The following is a 22,692-nucleotide window of genomic DNA, read 5'->3' as shown; positions in this document are numbered from 1 at the left end:
GCCAGGGTGGGAGTGTTTACCCCGTGAACATCAGCAAATGCTATAAATCAGCGCTTGACTGACTTTCGTTGATTGTTTAGACTTAAGAAAGTGATACAGGGTCGTACATTGTTTGACATTGAACTAAAAAGGATCTTTTCAAATACCGTGTCCTCTCAGACAAGGGAAACAAAAAATAAACAAGTGGGAATTCATCGTTCCCACTCCTGCAAAGCAAAAGAACTAGAATCAAAACAAGGAGACAACCCACCAATCGGGAGAAAATATTTGCAAATTATATATCTGACAAGGGGTTAATTTCCATAATGTATAAGGAACTCACACAACTGAATAATAATAAAACAACCCAATCCGAAAATGGGCAGAGGAGATGAACAGACATTTTTCCAAAAAGATATACAGATGGCCAATAAACACATGAAAAGATGTTCAACATGACTAATCCTCAGGGAAATGCAGATCAAAACTACACTAAGATACCACCTTATGCCTGTTAAAATGGCTATCATCACTAAGACTAAAAATAAATGTTGGGGGCTGGCCCCTGTGGCTGAATGGTTAAGTTCTCTCGCTCTGCTTCGGCAGCCCAGGGTTTCATGGGTTCGGATCCTGGGCTCGGACATAGCACTGCTCATGAGGCCACATTGAGGTGGCATCCCACATGCCACAACTAGAAGGACCCACAACTAAAAATATACAATTATGTGCCAGGGGGCTTGGGGGAGACAAAGGAAAAATAAAATTTTTAAAAACAAAACAAATGTTGGAGAGGGTGTGGAGAGAAGGGAACCCCCACACACTGCTGGTGGGAATACAAACTGGTGCAGCCACTATGGAAAACAGTATGGAGATTCCTCAAAAAACTAAAAATAGAAATACCATATGACCCAGCTATCCCGTTACTGGGTATCTACCTAAACTTGAAATCAACAATCCAAAGTAACATATGCATCCCTATGTTCACTGCAGCATTATTCACAATAGCCAAGACATGGAAGCAATCAAGTGCCCATCGGCCAATGATTGGATAAAGAAGATGTGGTATATATACACAATGGAATACTACTCAGCCATACAAATAGACAAATTCATCCCATTTGCAACAACATGGATGGACCTGGAGGGAATTATGCTTAGCAAAATAAGCCAGACTGAGAAAGACAAACACCAGATGATTTCACTCATATATGGAATATAAACAAATACGTGGACAAAGAAAACAGTTTAGTGGTTATGGGGGCGGGGGGGGGAGACACAAGTGGTGAAGGGGAGCACTTATGTGGTGACAGTCCAGAAATCATGTACAACTGAGATCTCACATTGATGTAAACCATTATGAACTCAACAGAAAAAAATTACAGAGTAAGACATTAAAAAAAAAAAAAATTTTCCCTCTACCCTTCTAAGGCTTTTGGCTGAGACAGCCCTATAATAAAAAGACAGATTAACAGGAGAAAAACAAAAAAGAAAACGATAGAGAAAACGCTAACAATGAAGATTAAACTTAGAAGTATGCTGTCTGCAGTCATTACTTTGTGAATAACGCATGCACACACAACAGAGGCAGTATTTCTTCCAGTATTCAAAACTATTATCTGATTCAGCAAAGTCCTTCATGTCACTGGCTGACGCGTTAAGTTCTGGAATAAGTGGTGCTGAAGCTAAAAGAAATTTCAGTTTAATAATTCAAATTTGTTTGAGGGCGAGAAATAGTTTTACAGTTGATTACAGGTCAAATTTGATGACAATACATTTATTGGGAAAAGAGCAGATTTGGGTGCAACTCCATTTGTCGAATAGTGATTGAATTGTGACTATTGGTTGGCTGAAATAAAAGTTTTTGTTCACTGTATGCAAACCATATACAAATGTTTATAGCAGCATTATTCATAATAGTCAAAAACGAAACAGTCCAAATAACTCTGATCCTGTTTGTAGCTTTCTATAGATTATATAGTACTTGGTGTATTTGAGTCTTCAGTTTTATGTCCTTGAAACTAATTCTGGGTGATCAGGAAAAATTCTATTAAACCATTGGCTTAACAAAGAGAAGACAGACCAGCAGGAGGAGGTATTTGCAATATCAAAAAGGAACAATGGATTAACATTTGGAATGAAAAAAGAAATAGCTGTAAATTAGTGAGAAAAAGACAGAAAATCCAATAGACAAGTGGGTAAAGGATAAGATCAGGCTGTTTATGGAAAGCAAACCCAAATACCTGAGAAACACGAAAGCGATACCTAAACTTATCATTAACCTGAAAAATTCAAATTAAAATAACAAGATGACTCACGACACCCTTTAGATTGCAAAATTAGAAAGTCAAAGTTTTTGTTTTTAAATATGGATATCCAGTTGTCCCAATACCATTTGTTGAAAAGACTATCCTTTCTCAAATGAACTGCTTTTGAACCTTTATTTAAAATCTGTTGTCCATATATGTGCTGGACTGTTTTCTATCCTGTTTTATTTATCTGTCTTTATACCAATACCGCATTCTTGATTAGTGTAGCTTTATAATAAATCTTGAAATCAGGTGGTGTTAGCCCTCTGACTTTGCTTTTTGCAAAGTTATTTTGGCTAATTTAGGTACTTTGCATTTCCATTTCCATTTTGGAACCATTTGTCAATTTCTAGAAAAAATTTGTGGGCATGGAGTTGTTCATAGTATTCTCTCATTATCCTTTTTAATGTCCGTGGGATCTGTCCCACGTTTTATTTCTGATATTAGTAATTTGTGTCCTCTCTATTCTTTTTATCTTTTTATTATTATTATTGAGGTATAATTGACATACAGCAGTATATTAGTTTCAGGTGTACAAAATAATGATTCTATGTTTGTATACATTTCCCTCTCTCTTTTTTTCTTAGTTATCTTGGCTAGAGACATCGATTTTATTGATGCTTTCAAAGAACCAGGCTTTCGTTTCATTGATTTTTCTCTATTGACTTCCTGTTTTCAATTTCATTAATTTCTGCTCTAATTTTTATTATTCCTTTTCCTCTGCTTCCTTTGGATTTAATTTGCTCTTCTTTTTCTAGTTTCCTAAGGTAGAAACCTAGATTACTCCTTACAGATCTTTCTGCTTTTCTAATATTTGCATTAAATCCTATAAATTTCCCTCTAAGCACTGCTTTCACTGCATCCCACAAATTCTGATAAGTTGTGTTTCATTGTCATTTAGTTCAAAATATTTTCAAATTTCTCCTGAGATTTCTTGTTTGATTCATGTGTTACTTAGAAGTGTGTTGTTTAATCTTCAAGTATTTAGGGATTTTCCAGCTATCTTTCTGTTATTGATTTCTAGTTTAATTCTGCTATGGTCTGAGAGTATTACCGAGCAAGGGCTCGCTACCCGACATACATAGAAGCCAACACTATGGCACCAGTTTTTGAGAAAAGAAAGAATTTTATTGTGAGGTTGACTGGCAAGAAGATAGGAGGCAAGGCTCTCAAATCTGTCTCCCCAATCTAGGATTCAGGGCAAAATTTAAGGAATTAGGGGCAGAAGCTTATTGGCTAATCTCGAGTCAGTCCATATACGGTAGTCAAGCTGCTGGAAGCCAGATTTTCCTTACTGAAGAACTTCTCACTTCATAAAGGTCTCAGGTGGCAATCTTTCTGAAGATTCTTGGTTCTGGGGTCATCCTGGGGCTGTGTGTTCCCGCCTGGCACATGTACAGTGTTGTCTCTGTTATTGAGCAAGGTTTAAGGAAGCAAAACTAGGTTAAGCTGGTCAATGTTTTACATGCTGTTTCAAGAGCAGACATTGTATGATTTCTATACTTTTAAATGTGTTAAGGAATGTGTTATAACCCAGAATGTGGTCTATGTTAGTGAATGTTCCACGTGAGTTTGAGAAGAACGTGTATTCTGTTGTTGGATGAAGTAGTCTATAGATGCCCATTATAGTCAACTGATGATGGTGCTGTTGAGTTTAACTACGTCTTCACTGATTTTCTGCCTCCTGCATCTGTCCATTTCCAATAGAGGGGTGTTTAACTCTCCAACTGTAATAGTGGATTCATCTATTTCTCTTGCCTTAAAATCTGTTTTATCCGATACTAACATAGAGATACCACTCTTATTTTTATACGTATTTACATAGTATACCTTTTATCCATTCTTTTACTTTCGACCTTTCTGTATCTTTATGATGTAGTTGTGTCTTATATAAAGAGTATGTCAACCTAAAAAGTAAATTGGCCAGTTGTTTTAACCTGCAAAACGAGTTTATTTGGGAATAACTGAAAGAATTGCACCTCGGGATAGGAAGGCTATGGCAGACCATAGGCAAATCCAGATAAACAAAGGGAGGGGGCTGCTTTTATAGGGGAAAAGGGGGAGTGGGAGGGGAAACTGGGAATCCGCAGTATTGAGGCTTCCCATTGGTTGAGTTGCTATGGTCTCTCCTTGGCTGGGCTGTTGCCAGGTGGGGAGACAAATCTTCCTTCCTTGTGATCAGTAGCAAACACCTTCCTGTCTGAGGCCAAGATTAGTGTCTTCCTGTTTGGAGCATCCCACCGTGTGTGATAGGGCATGAGGGCTCCCCTACAGGCCTCTCTGACTCCTATTTAGTTGAGGTTTCTTTTATCCATTTCACAAGTGGATAGTTGCGTTGGTTTTACTTTTTTATTGAGGGTGACAATCTTTGTCTGTTAACCAGAATGTTTATCCATTGTCACTGAATGAAAATCACTGATATGTTTGTTCTCCCCTTTTGTGTCTTCTTTTGGATTATTTTTTTATCTTTCATTTTACCACACACATTAGTTTAAAGTTATTCATTCTCTTTCTATTTTTTAGTAGTTTCACTAGAAATCACAAGGGGTCTGCTTAGCTCATTATAGTCTAAAATGAATAATACTAACCTCCACTTACGGCCGTGTATCTACCACTTTAAGCATTGAAAACTGAGCAAAGTATGAAACGATGTTTTTCAGGCAGTAGACAACAGGCAGTGCGGAACAGTGATCCTTGAACAAAGGGAAACAACAAGGTGAGTTCTACTGTTATCTTGGCCTATTCCTGGAGAAATTTTCCAGGCTGCAGGACAGGGAAGAGGAACCCAAATAAAGTTAGGCAGTGTCCCTGACTTGAAGACACAGAGTTCAGAATTTGGGGAACCCAATGTGACAGATTTTTAGGGCAGAGTACAAGAGAGGAGAAAGTTGCATAGAGAGAGAAAACAAAAGCTCTGGGGTTCTGCAGTGTGTTCCCCTCAAGCTTCCAGCTGAGTACTGATCAGCACATGCATATGCAGAATCCACCCCAGGCTAGGGAAAGAACCACTGGGGCAAACAAGGATGAACAATCCTCAGAGTTCACACTGGGCCAGAAATAGGCTGTGTTCCTACCAACCACAGGGCACTGAGTAGAATCTTCAGAAAGTTTTGCCTCAGTAGTAGGGCCAAATCGTTCCTGACTAAAGATTGTTGTGAGCCCGCCTAACAAAACTTGAAATGAAGACCCAAGATGATCAAATTATTTCCAAGTAACTTAACTACATTCCAGAACAAAGCTCAAAAAAGTATAAAGGGGGGCTGGCCCCGTGGCTGAGTGGTTACGTTTGCGCGCTCTGCTGCAGGCGGCCCAGTGTTTCGTTGGTTCGAAAGCTGGGCGCGGACATGGCACTGCTCAACAAACCACGCTGAGGCAGTGTCCCACATGCCGCAACTAAAAGGACCCACAACAAAGAATATACAACTATGTACTGGGGGGGGGCTTTGGGGAGAAAAAGGAAAAAATAAAATATTTTTAAAAAAGTATAAAGGAATAAAAAATCTCCATGACCCAACACTGTAAAATTGACAATATCTGGCATCCAATAAAAATTACCATAAACGCAAAGAGGCAGGAAAATACAACTCATAATGAGAGGGGGAAAAATCGATCAGAACTGAACCAGAAATGACACAGATGATAGACTCAGTGGCCAAGGGCGTTAAAAGTTATTATAACTGTATTCCAAATGTTCAGGAAGGTGGAAGAAAGATTAAAAATGTTAAGTAGAGGTTGTTGGAGTGGACGTCACCAAGGTGGCTGTGTGAGTAGTCTTCTTTGTCTCTCCCCCTTTGAATCTAAACTAATTGGACATTCATCGCTTAACAAAGGATATCCATATAGCATCTCAGGATGCCTGAGAGACCTGTGCTGCTATACATCGGAAGGTGGATGGACTTCCCCCGGGGAGAAGGTGGAGATAGGTGAAAACTCTCCGACCCCAACCCCCGAACAGCCTAGTACCTGCAAGTGGCTTTCTTCCAGTGGACTCCCCCATAACATCACCACGCACCAAGGGCAGGAGGGTGCGCACACCAGAGGAGCGACGGTGGAAACAGGTGACTACAGCCCTACCTAAGCCCCCCGTGATTACATCTAAGCCCAGGGGGAAACTCCAGGGTCCCACACCGGTGGCGGTAGGGAAAGCCTCTACTCGCCATTAGTGGACAGGCCCCACCCAGGATTCAGAATGCCAGGAGGCTCCCGGAGAGAATCCCAAACGGGGGCAGCAGCCCGCCAACCACCGCCGCCAGTCTCAAGGACTCCAGCTGTTGACCAGACGGGGCAAGGGGCTCCCGGAGATCTCGTGGGAGAGGACAGGGGCTAGTGGAGTTTCGGCGGCTGGCTCCGTAGCCCAGGGGGAAACTCCAGGGTCCTGTTCTGGCAGCAGGGAAAACCTCCACTCGCCATTAGCGGAGAGGTTCCGCCCAGCATTCAGAACGCCAGGAGGGTCCCGAAGAGGCAGACCCCCGGCAGGGCAGCAGCCCACCAGCCACTGCCAGAGTCACGGACTCTGCCTGTCCCCCAGACGGGGCAAGGGGCACCTGGAGATCCTGTGGGAGTGGTCTGGGGCTGGGTGGAGTTCCAGCGGCCGGGCTCCGCAGCCCAGGGGGAAACTCTACAGTCTCACAGCATCCTCAGCGAAAGCCTCTGCAAAGCACTAGTAGAGAGGCCCTTCCCGGCAATCACAAGGCTGGAAGGCCCTGGGACAAAAGTATCATAGCTAGGTGAGCTAACCACAGACTGCAGAAGATACCTATAGTGGACAAGTGAGATTTTGTGGGCTCCGACAGTGACAGAGCTGCAAATATAGGTGATCCTGCTCCTGGCCACCGGGAAAGCCCATAACACCGCTGCAGACCCTAAGGAGAGAGCACGTCTAGGTGGTCTGCAACAGTAGGCACCCGCAGCCTGAAGCCCTCTTGTGACTGCCCCCACAGCTAAAGAGGGACCCCACAGGATCACTGTGACTATGGGGTGGGGCCCAGGCCCAGTTAGCAACAGCTGATGGGGTTCCTGGTCGGTGCAGTCTAAACAGCTGCTCCCCCACCACACCAGTAGAAACAAGTGGAAGCAGTAACTAAACGCTATCTCTATGCAGAGGCACAAATCTCCGCCACCAAGCAGTAAGAAAAAATATATTAAATCTCCAGAACAGAAGGAAAATGACAAATACCCAGAAAACAATCCCAAAGACAATGAAATATATAACCTAAATGACGATGACTTCAAAACAGCCATTATTAAAAAACTCAATGAGTTAAAAGAGAATTCAGATAGACAACTAACTCAAAGAGTTCAGGAGCTATGTCACAAAAGAGTTTGATACTATAAAGAAGAACCAATTAGAAACACTGGAAATGAAGAACACAATGGAGGAGATTAAGAAAAATCTGGATGCTCTGAACAGTAGGGCCGATAATATGGAGGACAGAATTAGCAATTCGGAGGATAGAAATATAGAAATGCTACAGGCAGAGGAGGAGAGAGAACTAAGACTAAAAAGAAATGAAGAAACTCTCCGAGAATTATCTGACTTAATTAGGAGATGCAACATAAGGATTATAGGTATACCAGAGAGAGAAGAGAAGGAGAAGGGGACAGAAAGCCTGTTCAAAGAAACAATGGCTGAGAACTTCCCAAATCTGGGGAGAGAGATGGAACTTCATGTGACAGAAGCCAAAAGATCTCCAAACTTTATCAGTGCAAGAAGACCGACCCCAAGGCATATAATAGTGAAGCTAGCAAAAGTCAATGACAACGAGAAAATACTAAGGGCAGCCAGGCAGAAGAAAATAACCTACAAAGGAACCCCCATAAGGCTATCAGCAGATTTCTCAGCAGAAACTTGACAGGCTAGAAGAGAGTGGAATGATATATTCAAAACTCTGAAGGACAAAAACCTGCAGCCAAGAATACTCTACCCAGTGAAAATATCCTTCAAATACGATGGAGAAATAAAAACTTTCCCAGATAAACAAAAATTAAGGGAGTTCATTGCCACAAAACCTCCTTTTCAAGAAATGCTCAGGAAAACCCTCATACCTGAAAAATCAAAAAAAGGAAAGGGGTTACAAAACCAAGAGCAAAGGAGATAAGTAGAAGGACAACAACAGAGAGTAGCAGCTCTCCATCAGAACAGGTTAGCAAAAGTTAAATAAAACATTAAAGATAAAAGGAAGGGAAACACCAAGAATAAATATAACCCTGTCATTTTAACCACAAACTCACAACACAAGAAAGAAGAGGAAAAAAAGATCTGACAATAACAACCTAGAAGCGGAAGAGAAAAGGGATGGAAAATTTTAATTCAAGGAAATAAGAGGCTATCAGAAAATGGACTATCTCATCTATAAGATGTTTTATACAAACCATCTGGTAACCACTAAACAAATAAGAATAAAGACACAAATTACAAATAAGAAGAAACCCAATACAGAAATTTACATACCTGAATTAGTAATCCAAAAATCATGGGACGAGAAACAAAGGAAATGCAAGAGAACTGGAAAACAAGAGATAAAATGGCAGTGGCAGATTCCCACATTTCAATAATCACTCTAAATGTAAATGGATTGAACTCTCCAATCAAAAGACACAGAGTGGCAGGATGGATCAAAGAACAAGACCCAACAATATGCTGCCTCCAGGAAACACACCTCAGCCCCAAAGACAAACACAGACTCAGAGTGAAGGGATGGAAGACAATACTCCAAGCTAATAATGAACAAAAGAAAGCAGGTGTCGCTATACTAATATCAGACAAAGTAGACTTCAAAGCAAAACAGATAAAGAAAGACAAAGAGGGACAGTATATAATGATAAAAGGGACACTCCACCAAGATGACATAACACTTATAAATATATATGCACCCAACACAGGAGCACCAAAATTTGTAAAGCAACTCTTAACAGAACTAAAAGGAGACATCAACAACAATACAATAATAGTAGGGGACCTCAACACCCCATTAACACCAATGGATAGATCATCCAGACAGAAAATCAACAAGGAAATTATAGAATTAAATGAAAAATTAGACCAGATGGACTTAATAGATATATAGAGAACACTTCATCCAAAAACAGCAGGTTACACATTCTTCTCAAGTACGCACGGAACATTCTCAAGGATAGACCATATCTGGGGAAACAAAGCAAGCATCAATAAATACAAGAGAGTTGAAATAATATCAAGCATCTTTTCTGATCATAATGCTATGAAACTAGAAATCAACTACAAGAATAAAGCAGGGAAAGGTGCAAAAATGTGGAGACTAAACAATATGCTACTGAACAAACAATGGATTATTGAAGAAATTAAAGAAGAAATCAAATATTATCTGGAGACAAATGAAAATGAAAACACGCCATGCCAACTCATTTGGGACACAGCAAAAGCAGTCCTAAGAGGGAAATTCATTGCAATACAGGCTCACCTCAATAAACAAGAAAAATCTCACGTAAGCAACCTCAAACGACACCTAACGGAATTAGAAAAAGAAGAACAAACAAAGCCCAAAGTCAGTAGAATGAGGGAAATAATAAACATTAGAGCAGAAATAAACGATATTGAAACAAAAAAGACAGTAGAAAGGATCAATGAAACAAAGAGTTGGTTCTGTGAAAAAATTAACAAAATTGACAAACCCTTTGCCAGACTCACTAAGAAAAAAAGAGAGAAGTCTCAAATAAATAAAACTAGGAATGAGAGAGGAGAAATCACAACGGATATCAAAGAAATATAAGGGATCATAAGAGAATACTATGAAAAACTATATGCCAACAAATTGAACAACCTAGAAGAAATGGACAAATTCCTAGACTCTCACAACCTCCCCAAACTGAATCAGGAAGAAATAAAGAATCTGAATAGACCAATCACAAGGAAAGAAATAGAAACAGTAATCAAAAACCTCCCCCAAAATGAGAGTCCAGGACCAGACAGCTTCTCTGGAGAATTCTACCAAACATTCAAAGAAGATTTAATACCTATCCTTCTCAAACTATTCCAGAAAATTGAGGAAGATGGAGCACTCCCTAACACATTCTATGAAGCCAACATCACTCTTATCCCCAAACCTGACAAGGACAACACAAAGAAGGAAAACTATAGGCCACTATCACTGATGAACATAGATGCAAAAATCCTCAACAAAATTCTGGCAAACCGAATACAGCAATACATCAAAAAGATTATACACCATGATCAAGTGGGATCTACACCAGGGACACAGGGATGGTTCAACGTCCACAAGTCAATCAACGTGATACACCACATTAACTAAATGAGAAACAAAAACCACATGATCATCTCAATAGATGCAGAGAAAGCATTCGGCAAGATCCAACACCCATTTATGATAAAAACCCTCAGTAAAATGGGTATAGAAGGAAAGTACCTCAACATAATAAAGGCCATATATGACAAACCCACAGCCAACATCATACTCAACGGACAAAAACTGAAAGCCATCCCTCTGAGAACAGGAACAAGACAAGGGTGCCCACTTTCACTACTCCTATTCAACATAGTACTGGAGGTGTTGGCCAGAGCAATTTGGCAGGAAAAAGAAATAAAAGGAATCCAAATAGGCAATGAAGAAGTAAAACTCTCACTGTTTGCAGACGACATGATCTTATATATAGAAAACCCCAAAGAATCCATAGGAAAACTATTAGAAACAATCAACAGCTACAGCAAAGTTGCAGGGTATAAAATCAACATACGTAAATCAGTAGCATTTCTATACACTAACAATGAACTAACAGAAAAAGAACTCAAGAACTCAATCCCATTCACAATTGCAATGAAAAGAATAAAATACCTTGGGATAAATTTAACCAAGGAAGTGAAAGATTTATACAATGAAAACTACAGGACTTTCTTGAAAGAAATTGATGACGACATAAAGAGATTGAAAGACATTCCATGCACACGGATTGGAAGAATAAACATAGTTAAAATGTCCATTCTACCTAAAGCAATCTACAGATTCAACGCTATCCCAATCAGAATCCCGATGACATTCTTTACAGAAATTGAACAAAGAATCCTAAAATTCATATGGGGCAACAAAAGACCCCGAATTGCTAAAGCAATCCTGAGTAAGAAGAACAAAGCCAGAGGCATCACAATCCCTGATTTCAAAACATGTTACAAAGTTACAGTAATCAAAACAGCATGGTACTGGTACAAAAACAGGTGCACAGATCAATGGAACAGAATTGAAAGCCCAGAAATAAAACCACACATCTATGGACAGCTAATCATTGACAAAGGAGCTGAGGGCCTACAATGGAGAAAAGAAAGTCTCTTCAACAAATGGTGCTGGGAAACCTGGACAGCCACATGTAAAAGAATGAAAATTGACCATTCTTTTTCACCATTCACAAAAATAAGCTCAAAATGGATCAAAGACCTAAATATTAGGCCTGAAACAATAAGTCTTCTAGAAGAGAATACAGGCAGTACACTCTTTGACATCAGTTTCAAAAGAATCTTTGCAGACACCATAACTCCTCAGATGAGGGAAACAATAGAAAGAATAAACAAATGGGACTTCATCAGACTAAAGAGCTTCTTCAAGGCAAGGGAAAACAGGACTGAAACAAAAATACAGCCCACTAATTGGGAAAAAATATTTACAAGCTACTTATCCGACAAAGGCTTAATCTCCATAATATATAAAGAACTCACACAGCTCAACAACAAAAAATCAAACAACCCCATCAAAAAATGGGCAGGGGACATACACATTTCTCCAAAGAAGATATACGGATGGCCAATAGACACATGAAAAGATGTTCATCATCGCTAATCATCAGGGAAATGCAAATCAAAACTACACTAAGATTTCACCTTACACCCGTTAGATTGGCAAAAATATCCAAAACCAAGAGTGACAAATGTTGGAGAGGCTGTGGAGAAAAAGGAACCCTCATACACTGTTGGTGGGAATGCACACTGGTGCAGCCACTATGGAAAACAGTATGGAGATTTCTCAAAAAGTTAAAAATAGAAATACCTTATGACCCAGCCACGCCACTACTGGGTATCTATCTTAAGAACCTGAAATCAGCAATTCCAAGAGTCCCGTGCACCCCTATGTTCATTGCAGCATTATTTACAATAGCCAAGACGTGGAACCAACCTAAGTGCCCAGCAACTGATGATTGGATAAAGAAGATATGGTATATATACACAATGGAATACTACTCAGGCATAAAAAAGGACAAAATCGTCCCATTCGCAACAACATGGATGGACCTTGAGGGTATTATGTTAAGTGAAATAAGCCAGACAGAGAAAGACGAACTCTATATGACTCCACTCATAGGTGGAAGTTAACATATGGACCAGGAGAACTGATCGGTGGTTACCAGGGGAAAGGGGGGTGGGGGAGGGCACAGAGGGGGAAGTGGTGTACCCACAACATGACTAACAATAATGTACAACTGAAATCTCACAAGGTTGTAAACTATCATAATCTTAATAAAAAAATGTTGAGTAGAGATATAATAAAACCCAATTGAAAGCACGTGTACATGCAAAGACTTGGATGTGAATATTCAGAGCAGCTTCATTTGTAACAGCCAAATACTGGAAATTAAGCAAGTGTCCATCAACAAGTGAATGCTTAAACAAATTGTGGTTTTTCTGTACAATGGAACATAACTCACCAATAAAAATGAGTGTGTTATTGATGCACCCAACAACATAGATAAATCTCAAAACAATTGTACTAATTCTAAGAAGACAGACAAAAAATAGAATATATTGTATGACATGTATGACACAAAATTGTATAAAATACAAATTAACTTATAGTAACAGAAAACAGATCAGCGGTTATTTTGAGAGGAGGTGCCAGTGAGAGGCAGGAAGCAAGGATTGCAAAGGGGATGAGGAAAATTTGGGGGTGATGAGTATGTTCATTATCTTGTTGGTGGTGATGGCATCATAGGTGTATACCTATGTCAAAATCGATCACATTGTTTATTGCATGTCAATCACACCTGAATGAACCTGTAAAAATGTGGCAAAATAAATTTAATAATACCTTTACCCTCCTACCAGAAGTACAGGTCCTCTGGGTGTTTTATGTAGAGCACTTTAACTCCATGAACCCCTTCCTGATTTATATGTTGTCAGATATCTTAATTCCACATTTTTGTTGTTGTTTAATGCAGCCATAGTGTCTTTACGTTTACCACCAGATTTTCCTCTTGATTTGCTCCTCATTTATTCTCAGACCTTCCATCTGGGATCTCTTTATCTCAGCCTGAACTACATCCTTTAGAATTTCCTTCCCGAGGAGCTTCTGTCTCTGTCTGAACATGTCTTTATTTTGCCTCATTCTTTGTTTACAAATACAAGTGAACTTTTTATACATACAAAAATGTGCAAAATCATAAATGCGCGGTTGAACCTCCACAAAGGAAACAGGCTGTGTCTGCAACATCTGAATCAAGAACTAGAGTATTACCCACATCCTGATGTCACCCCTTTGCCCCCTCCCTGTATAATCCTTTTAATATGAGGCTGAATTCGGTTTGCGTGTGTTTTGCTGAGGATTTTTGCATCAATGTTCATAAGGACAATGTTCATAAGGTCTGCAGTTTTCTTTTCTTGTGAAGTCTTTGTCTGCCTTTGGTATCAGGTCATGCTGGCCTCAGAGAATGAGTTAGGAAATGTTCCCTCCTCTTCAGTTTTTTGGAAAAGTTTGAGAAGGATTGGTACTAGCTCTTCTTTACTTGTTTGGTAGAATTCACCAGTGAAGCCACTGGGTCCAGGGCTCTTCTTTGTTGGGAGATTTTTGATTAGTGATTCAATCTCCTTACTAGTTATAGGACTATTCAGATTCTCCGTTTCTTCATGATTCAGTCTTGGTAGGTTTTGTGTCTCTAGGAATTACGCCATTTCATCTAGGTTACCCAATTTGCTGGTGTACAGTTGTTCATAGTATTTTCTTATAATCCTTGTTATTTCTGTAGAATTAGTTTTAATGCCTCCATTAACATTCAGATTTTATTAATTTGAGTCTTCTCTCTTTTTTTCTTAGTCCATAGAGCTAAAGGTTTGTCAATTTTGTCGATCTTTTCAAAGAACCAACGTTTGGTTTCACTGATTTTCTCTATTGTTTTTCTATTCTCTATTTCATTTATCTCTGATCTAATCTTTATCATTTCCTTCCTTCGGCTAGTTTTGGGTTTAATTTTTTTTTCTTTTTCTAGTTCCTTAAGTTGTAAAGCTAGGTTGTTGATTGGAGATCTGTATTGTTTTTTAATGTAAGTGTTTATGGCTCTACATCTCTCGCTTAGCACTGCTTTTGGTACATTCCATAAGTTTTGGTATGTTGTGTTTTTGCGTTCATCTCTAAGTAATTTCTGATGTTCGTTTTGATTTCTTTGATCCGTTAGTTCTTTACTTTTCACAAATTTGTGAAAGTTCCAGTTTTCCTTCTGTTGTTGATTGCTAACTTCATCCTGTTGTGGTTGCAGAGGATACTTTGTATGGTATCTATCTTTTAAAACCTACTGAGACTTAATATGGGGCCTGACAGATGGTCTATCCTGGAGAAAGTCCCATGTGCACTTGAGAAGACTGTCTATGCTGTTGTTGGTGGAGTGTCCTGTGTGTGTCTGTGAGACCTGGGTGACTTGTTGTGTGGAGTCCTCTCGTTTCTCGCTTATCTTCAGTCTGGTTGTTCTGTTCCTCATTGACAGGAGGGCACTGCAGCCCCCAGCTATTATTATAGACCTAATTCTCTCTTCAATTCTGCCAGTTTTTGCCTCATGTATTTTGATGGTCTGCCATTAGGTGTGTAAATGTTTATAGTTATGTCTTCTTGCCATATCAAGACTTTTATTGCCATATAATGTCCTTCTTTGTCTCTTCTAACCTTTTTTGAATTAAAGTCCGTTTTGTCTGATATTAGTATAGCCACTGCTGCTCTCTTTGATTACTATTTGCAAGAAATATCTTTTTCATCCTTTCACTTTCAATCTATTTGTGTCTTTGGATTTAAAGTGAGTCTCTTATAGGATATAGTTGGATCATGCGTTTTTATCCATTCTTCCAATCTCTGGTTTTGGTTGGCGAGTTTAATGCATTTACGTTTAAGTAATTACTGATAAGGAGGGACTTACTTTCCTCATTGTGCTGTTTGTTTTCTATATGCCTCATAGCCTTTTTGTCCCTCATTTCCTGCATTACTGTCTTCTTACGGATTTAGTTGATTTTTTGTAGTGAAATGTTTAAATTCCTTTCTCATTTCCGTTTGCATATATTCTACTGCTGTTCTCTTTTTGGTTACCATGGGGATTACAGGTAACATTCTAAAGTTATAACACTGTAATTTGAATTTATAGCAGCTTAACTTCAATAACATACAAACCCATGATCCTTTACAGCTCCATCCCCACCCCTTTTGGTTGTTGATGTCACAAAATTACATCTTTATATATTCTGTGCCCCAAAACATAAGCTAATAATTCTTTTAAATCCATTAGTCCCTTAAATTATGTAGAAAACAAAATGTGGAGTTATAAACCGCTGTTGTTAGTGCTGTTGAGTCGACTCTGACTCCTAGCAACCCTATATACAGCAGAGCAGAACCCTGCCCGGTCTTTTCGCACCGTCCTCTCACCTTCCAGTGCTATGTCAGACAATGCTCCACTGCCATTCATAGGGTTTTCATGGCCAATTTTTTGGGAAGTGAGTGGCCGGGTCCTTCCTAGCCTGTCTTACTCTGGAAGCTCTGCTGAAACCCATCCATCATGGGTGACCCTGCTGTTACAATAATACTAGCTTTTATAATTGCTCATGTATTTACCTTTATTGAGATCTTTCTATCTCCACAGCCCTTTGAGGTACTGTCTAGTGTCCTTTCATTTCACCCTGCAGGACTCTCTTGAGCATTTCTTGAGGGCACATTTAGTGTAACAAAGTCCCTGAGCTTTTGTTTATCTGGGAATGTCTTAATTTCTCCCTTACTTTTTAAAAAATTTTTTTTGTTTTTAACGATTGGCACCTGAGCTAACAACTGTTGCCAATCTTCTCTGTTTTTTCTCTCTTTCTGCTTTTTCTCCCCAAATCCCCCCAGTATACAGTTGTATATTTTAGTTGTGGGTCCTTCTAGTTGTAGTATGTGGGACACCACCTCAACATGGCCTGATGAGTGGTGCCATGTCCGCGCCCAGGATCGAACCAGAGAAACCCTGGGCCGCCGTAGTGGAGTGCCTGAACTTAACCACTCGGCCACGGGGCCGGCCCCTCTCCCTTACTTTTGAAGGACAATTTTACCAGATAAAGGATTCTTGGTTGACAGTTGTTTTTTCTTTTTTAGCACTTTGAAAATATTGGCCCACTGTCTTCTGGCCTCCAAAGTTTATGATGAGAAATCTGCTGATAATCTTATTGAGGGTCCCTCATATATGACAAGCTACTTTTCTCTTGCTGCTTTCAAGAGTCTCTCTTTATCTTTGGCTTTCAAAAGTTTGATTATAATACGTCTTGGTGTTGATCTCTTTGGGTCCATCTTTCTTGGAGTTCATGGAGGTTCTTGGGTATTTATATTCATATCTTTCATCAAATTTGTGAAGTTTTCAGTCATTATATCTTCAAATATTCTCTCTGCCCCTTGCTCTCTTTCCTTCTTCTGGGATTCCTACAATGCATATGTTGGTCCACTTGATGGTGTCCCACAGGTCCTTTAAGCTCTGTTCACTTTTCTTCAATCTTTTTTCTTCTGCTACTCAGACTCAATAATTCCTTTCTTCTCTTCAAGTTCACTGATACTTTCTTCTGCATGCACAAATCTGCCTTTGAATCCCTCTAGTGAATTTTAAATTTCAGTTATTTCACTTTTCATCTCTGGAATTTCTTTTTCTTATATATATATTTTCTGTTTCTTTGGTCATATTTCCATTTTTTTTCATAGTTTTCTTGACTTTCTCCACATCTTCCTTTAGTTCTTGAGCATCTTTAAGATGGTTGTTTTAAAGTCTTTGTCTAGTAGCTCTGCCATTAGGTCTTTTTTTCAGGGACAGTTTCTGTTGATTTTTTCCCCCTTTGAATTGTCCATACTTCCTCTTTCTTTGTATGCCTTGTGATTTTTTTTTGTTAAACACAGACATTTGAATCTAATAATGTGGCATCTCTGGAAATTGAATGTTCTGCCTTACGCAGGGTTTGTTGTTTTGTGTTATTTTTTTTTATTATTGTTCTTTTTTTCATTGTTGTAGCCTGTCTCTGTGCCAAGGTGTAAACTTAAGGTCTTCTCATGTCTTTTCTGAGCCTCTCCCTGGGCATGCACAGTCACTAATTTTTCTCATATATGCAGTTTTTTTTTTTTTAAAGATTGGCACCTGAGCTAACAACTGTGGCCAATCTATTTTTTTCCTTTCTGCTTTTTCTCCCCAAATCCTCCCAGTCCATAGTTGTATATTTTAGTTGTGGGTCCTTCTAGTTGTGGCATGTGTGATGCCACCTCAATGTGGTCTGATGAGTGGTGCCATGTCTGTGCCCAGGATCTGAACCAGTGAAATCCTAGGCTGCCACAGTGGAGTGCGTGAACTTAACCACTCGGCCACGGGGCCAGCCCCTATGCAGTTGTTTTTGAATGTCCTGTTCTTTAATATCTGGCTCTCAAAAGGGGAAAAAAGAGGAAAGTGAAGTGAAGTGGGAGGTGGAAGTGGGGAAGAAGAAGGGTGCCAGCCCTTTAAGTCCCCTGGAAGTCACTTCAGTGGAGAGGAAGGGGCTTGCGACAATGGGCGAGGTGCAACGACAATGGCAGCCTTCCTCCTCATCTGCACCTCTTGTCAGAAGCAGCCATCAGAGCACAGATCCCTGATATTTGGAGGACAGAGTCCTCTTTGCCCACCTGGGTTCCCATAAGCTGTGTGCAAGCTGCTCCAGGAACATGTGCACAGCAGCCTGCTGCATGGCTGGGGGTGGGGATGGGTAGCTGCTACTGTGCTAAGAGCTGAAATCGACCAAAATTTACCCTTGTTAGACAGATTCTGTCCCTGCAACTGTTGTCCAGGTGGAAGACAGATCCCTGGTGCTGCCTATTCTGCCATCTTCCCAGAATCCACCAACCTGTTTGTTCTTAATTCTGGACATTTGATTGATCTACCTTCCAGTTCAGTAATACTCTTTTCAGCTGTGTTCAATATGCAGTCAAGCCTGTTAACTTGGTTTTTGGGATTGTATTTTTAAGCTCTAGAATTCCTATCTGGCTCTTTTTCAAACTTTCCCTGTCACTTTTTCTTCTTTTCTGTTCTCTATTTCTTGATATTTTCAAGGTTTTCTTTTTATACAATATATTATGTATGGTTACTTTAAGGCCTGTGTCTGGTAATTTTTGTGTTTCTGATCACTTGTGGTCAATTTCTTTTTCCCATTCATGGTGCTTTGTTCCCTTGTGCTTTAACTATGTACTACTCATTGCCCTTGAAAAGGTGTTTGCTGGGTTTTCCAAGGCCTAAGAGGAAGACGCCTTCACCTAGGGATGATTTGGACTTACTTCTGCCAGTTTCCATGAGCACTGATAGTCCAGAGCCATTTTTAAATAACTTTGTTGTATTTTCTAGGCACATTCAGTGGTAGAAATTTTAGTTGCAATTCCATGCTGGATCAAGAACTCACATTATAGCCTCTCACAGGTGGGTTTTCTCTTCCTTTCCCCCTCAATATCAAGACAGCTAACTCCCAGCCCTACAGGCAAGAAAGAGGAGGGCTGTGTTTACTTTGGTCTCCCTTCCCTGCTTAATGTGTGGTGTGTGCATCAGACTCTAGAGATTAACCAGCTAACCTTTGGGGCCAGAAAGCCTTGGCTCTCTCTTCTCTTCTCCCAGCCCCGCTCCAATATTGAAGCCTCAGCTGAGTTAACCTGTCATGACGAAGAGCAAACTCTGATCCCCACCCTTGGAGCCCATGCCTCCTCTTCTCCACCAGACCAAACTTGATGCCATTTTGCCTCCTGTCTTTCTCTCACATCCTGCGTCCATCAGTGACTCTCATGGACTTCACCTCCCCACCTTGGTCCTGCCTTCTGAGAAGGTGAATGCAGGGGTGAAGGAGGGTTAGCTGGGGAGAGGGCATCCTGAGTGCTGAGAGTTGGGTGTGGTGGGCCCGTGGGTGCATCTGCTCTGGAAGGAGAAGAAGGTCCCTGAGATACTGTATTAGGCAGAGCCCAAGGCAAGTGTGAGGCAGCTGACCTGGCCTCTTCAAGGTCCCTGAGAGCAGTGTTCAGATGTCCCCAGACCCACACCTGGGTCCCACAGTGGTGGCAGCCGAAGAGTGTGGAGGGGCTGAGGGTTCTGGGTATTGGGGTGGGGGGCGTCAGACGGATTCATTTCCAGAGCTTCCTAGTATCACTTAGAGCACTGTTTCTCCTACCACTGGCCTCCAACGTCCTGCTGGCTGCAGTGGCCTCCTCATCATGTGCCCGCCTTGTCCCATCTTGTCCAAGCCCTGGTGAAAGCAGCTCCTCCCCAGGCCTAAACCGTGTGGCCAGCACCTCTCTGTGCCCACCCAGGCCTGTTTCCTGCTCACTGGGGCCCCTGGCACTCACACAGTCACACTTCATGTGCATCTTCTGAATGCCTGTTGAGGTGCTAGATGCTGCAGACCCAGGAGGGAGCAAGAGACACAAGCTGCAGCCCTCGAGGGCCTGGCAGTCCAGCGAGAAGACACAGACCAGGGCTTCCCAGCTGTAACACCACTGACGACGTCGGCCGGGTCACTCTTCCAGGGGCGTCCTGCACACTATGCGACATTTGGTAGCACCCTTGACCTCTACCAAGTAGATCAGGAGTGCCTCTCCCCCGTGCCATGACAACCCAAAATGTCTCCAGATATTGCCAAATATCCCTGAGAGCAAAACTGCCCCCCACTCCGAGATCTCTGGATATAACGAACGCTCAACATATTTAACAAAGTATGTAATGAGTCAAAGGTGAGAAATGCAAGGAAAATGAAAATGTAGGGCAGGGTAAGGGGGGCTGGGGAGGATGGGGAGGGTACTCTGGCTGAAATGTGCCCCAAATCCACATGTTGAAGCTCTAACGCCCAGTGTGGCTGTATTTGGAGATGGGGTCTCTAAGGAAGAAAATAAAGTTAAATGAAGTCATGGGGTGGGCCCTAAATCCCGTAGGATTGGTGTCCTTATAAGAAGACACAATGGGCTACCACCTTACACCTGTTAGAACGGCCATCATCAAAAAGACAAAAATTAACAAGTGATGGCAAGAACGAGGAGAAAAGGGAACCCTGTGCGCTGGTGATGAGAACATAAATTGTCCTGGCCACTATGGAAAACAGTAAGGAGGTTCCTCAAAAAATGAAAAATAGACTTACCATATGATCCTGCAGTCCCACTTCTTGGTGTTTATCTGAAGGAAATTAAAACACTAATTCAAAGAGATATGTGCACGCCTATGTTCACTGCAGCATTATTTACAACAGCAAAGATATGGCAGCAATTGATGGATCAATGGATAAAGAAATGTGATATATATACACAATGGAATATTATTCTGCCATAAAAAAGAATGAAATCTTGGCATTTGCGACAACACGGATGGACCTCGAAGCCATTATGCTAAGCGAAATGTCAGACAAAGAAAGACAAATACTATAAGATCTCTTTTATATGTGGAATCTTAAAAAAGAAAATCCAGCTCATAGATAGAACAGATGGGTGGTTACCAGAGACGGGGGGTGGGAGGTGGGAGAAATGGGTGAATTATGTTTGTTTTTGTTTTAAATAAATTGAATTTAAAAAAAAAGAGAGAGAGAGACACCAGAGGACTCTGCCCTGCTCCGTGTGCACGCACTGAGAAAAGGCCGTGTGAGGACAGGGTGAGAAGGCTGCTGTCTGGAAGCCAGAAAGAGAGTCCTCTACCCGAAATCAAACTGGCTGGAACCTTGATCTTGGCCTTCCAGCCTCCGGTGCTGTGAGAAAATAAGTGTCTGCTGTTTAAGCCTCTGGTCTGTGGCATTTTGTTATAGCAGCCCCAGGGACTGAGACAGCTGGGGTGGGCTGTCAGCTGTATTGCAGGGGTGTGCAGGCCAGCTCTCACTCAGGAGGAAGGACGTGACCAAAGCCTTGAGAGAGGGAGGAAGAAGCCTGCAGCCGTCTGTGGAAACAGGCAGGCCCAGCTCGAAGGGAAGCCTGCCTGGGCAGGAGCAGCCAGAGGGTCCCTGGCCTGGCAAGAAGGAGGTGTGGCTGCATGGCACGGGCAGGGGAGGGGTGGGAGGGGAGGTCAGCAAGTAGATGGCCTCCCAGCCACATCAGGGCTTGCACTGTCACTGGGGTGAGATGGGAATCTGTGAAGGGCTGTGAGCAGAGAGGGGACATCTGATGATGATTTAAAAGGTACCCCTGTCATAGCACCACTATTCCCAATAGTTAAAACATGGAGGCAACCCAAGTGTCCACCTACAGATGAGTGGAGAAGCAAAACGTGCTCCATCTACACAATGGAATGTTATTCAGCCTTAAAAAGGAAGGAAATTCTGACACAGGTTACAATATTGTTGAAGCTTGAGGACATCATGCTAAGTGAAATGAGCCAGACACAAAAGGACAAGTACTTTATGATCTCACTCACAGTTGAAACTTGACGCCGTCTTTGCCTCCTCCCTTTCTCTCACATCCTGTGTCCATCAGTGACTCCCATGGACTCAACCTCCCCACCTTGGTTCCCCCTTCTGGGAAGATGAATGCAGGAGTGAGTCAAATTCCTAGAGACAGGAAGTAGAATGGTGGGTGCCAGGCTCTGGGGGAGGGGATGGGGAGTCAATTTGCTGAGGACACAGATTCTCTGGGGAAATGAAAAATTGTGGAGATGGGTGGTGGTGATGCTGCACAACCATGTGAATATCCCTAATGCCACTGAATTGCACTAAAAGTGGTTAAAATGGTATATTTTATGTCATGTTTATTTTACCACAATAAAAAGAAGTTAGGAAAGGTCCTTCTGGTTGTCTTATGGAGACTGGACCACAAGGGGGCGGACAACAGGGAGACAGCCATGTGACTCAAGAGTCCAGGTGAGGGGCAGTGTGGACCAGGGTTAGCAGGGCACGGGGAGGAGAGACGGAGTCTGGTGGCTCTGAGCGTGGGCAGGACAGCATTTCTAGAAGGACTGTAGTAGGTTTGGTCTAAGATGCAAGGATGCACTGCCCTCACCTGGGATGGGGAAGGCTGTGGAGAGAGCTGGTGAGCAGAAGGAGGGTGAAAGCAGATGGGTTTCCGGCCAGCTCATGTTGAGAAGTCTCTTCTCCAGGTGGAGACGTCCAGGGGGCAGCTGGACGTGGGAACCACATGGCTGGTTTTGCAGCCACGACTGGATTCAGTCACAAAGGACAGGGTGTAGGTGAAGAAAAGGCCCA

The 22,692-nt window shown here is 41.5% G+C and overlaps 1 long non-coding RNA gene across 1 annotated transcript; it reads right to left on the bottom strand.

Moving 5' to 3' along the window:
* Positions 1–3,391: 3,391 nt before the first annotated feature.
* LOC138923672 (uncharacterized) lies at positions 3,392–22,618 on the bottom strand. Its single transcript, XR_011437654.1, has 5 exons — positions 22,490–22,618; positions 21,909–22,008; positions 20,653–20,687; positions 4,874–4,978; positions 3,392–3,693 (listed from the first exon to the last, which is right to left on the bottom strand). It is a non-coding gene; the product is annotated as an uncharacterized lncRNA (long non-coding RNA).
* Positions 22,619–22,692: the final 74 nt, after the last annotated feature.

This window comes from Equus caballus, chromosome 3 (genome assembly GCF_041296265.1).
Source record: "Equus caballus isolate H_3958 breed thoroughbred chromosome 3, TB-T2T, whole genome shotgun sequence".
Taxonomy (NCBI): Eukaryota; Metazoa; Chordata; class Mammalia; order Perissodactyla; family Equidae; genus Equus; species Equus caballus.
The sequence above is the reverse complement of the archived record's forward strand: the minus strand, read 5'-3'. Positions and strand labels throughout refer to the sequence as shown.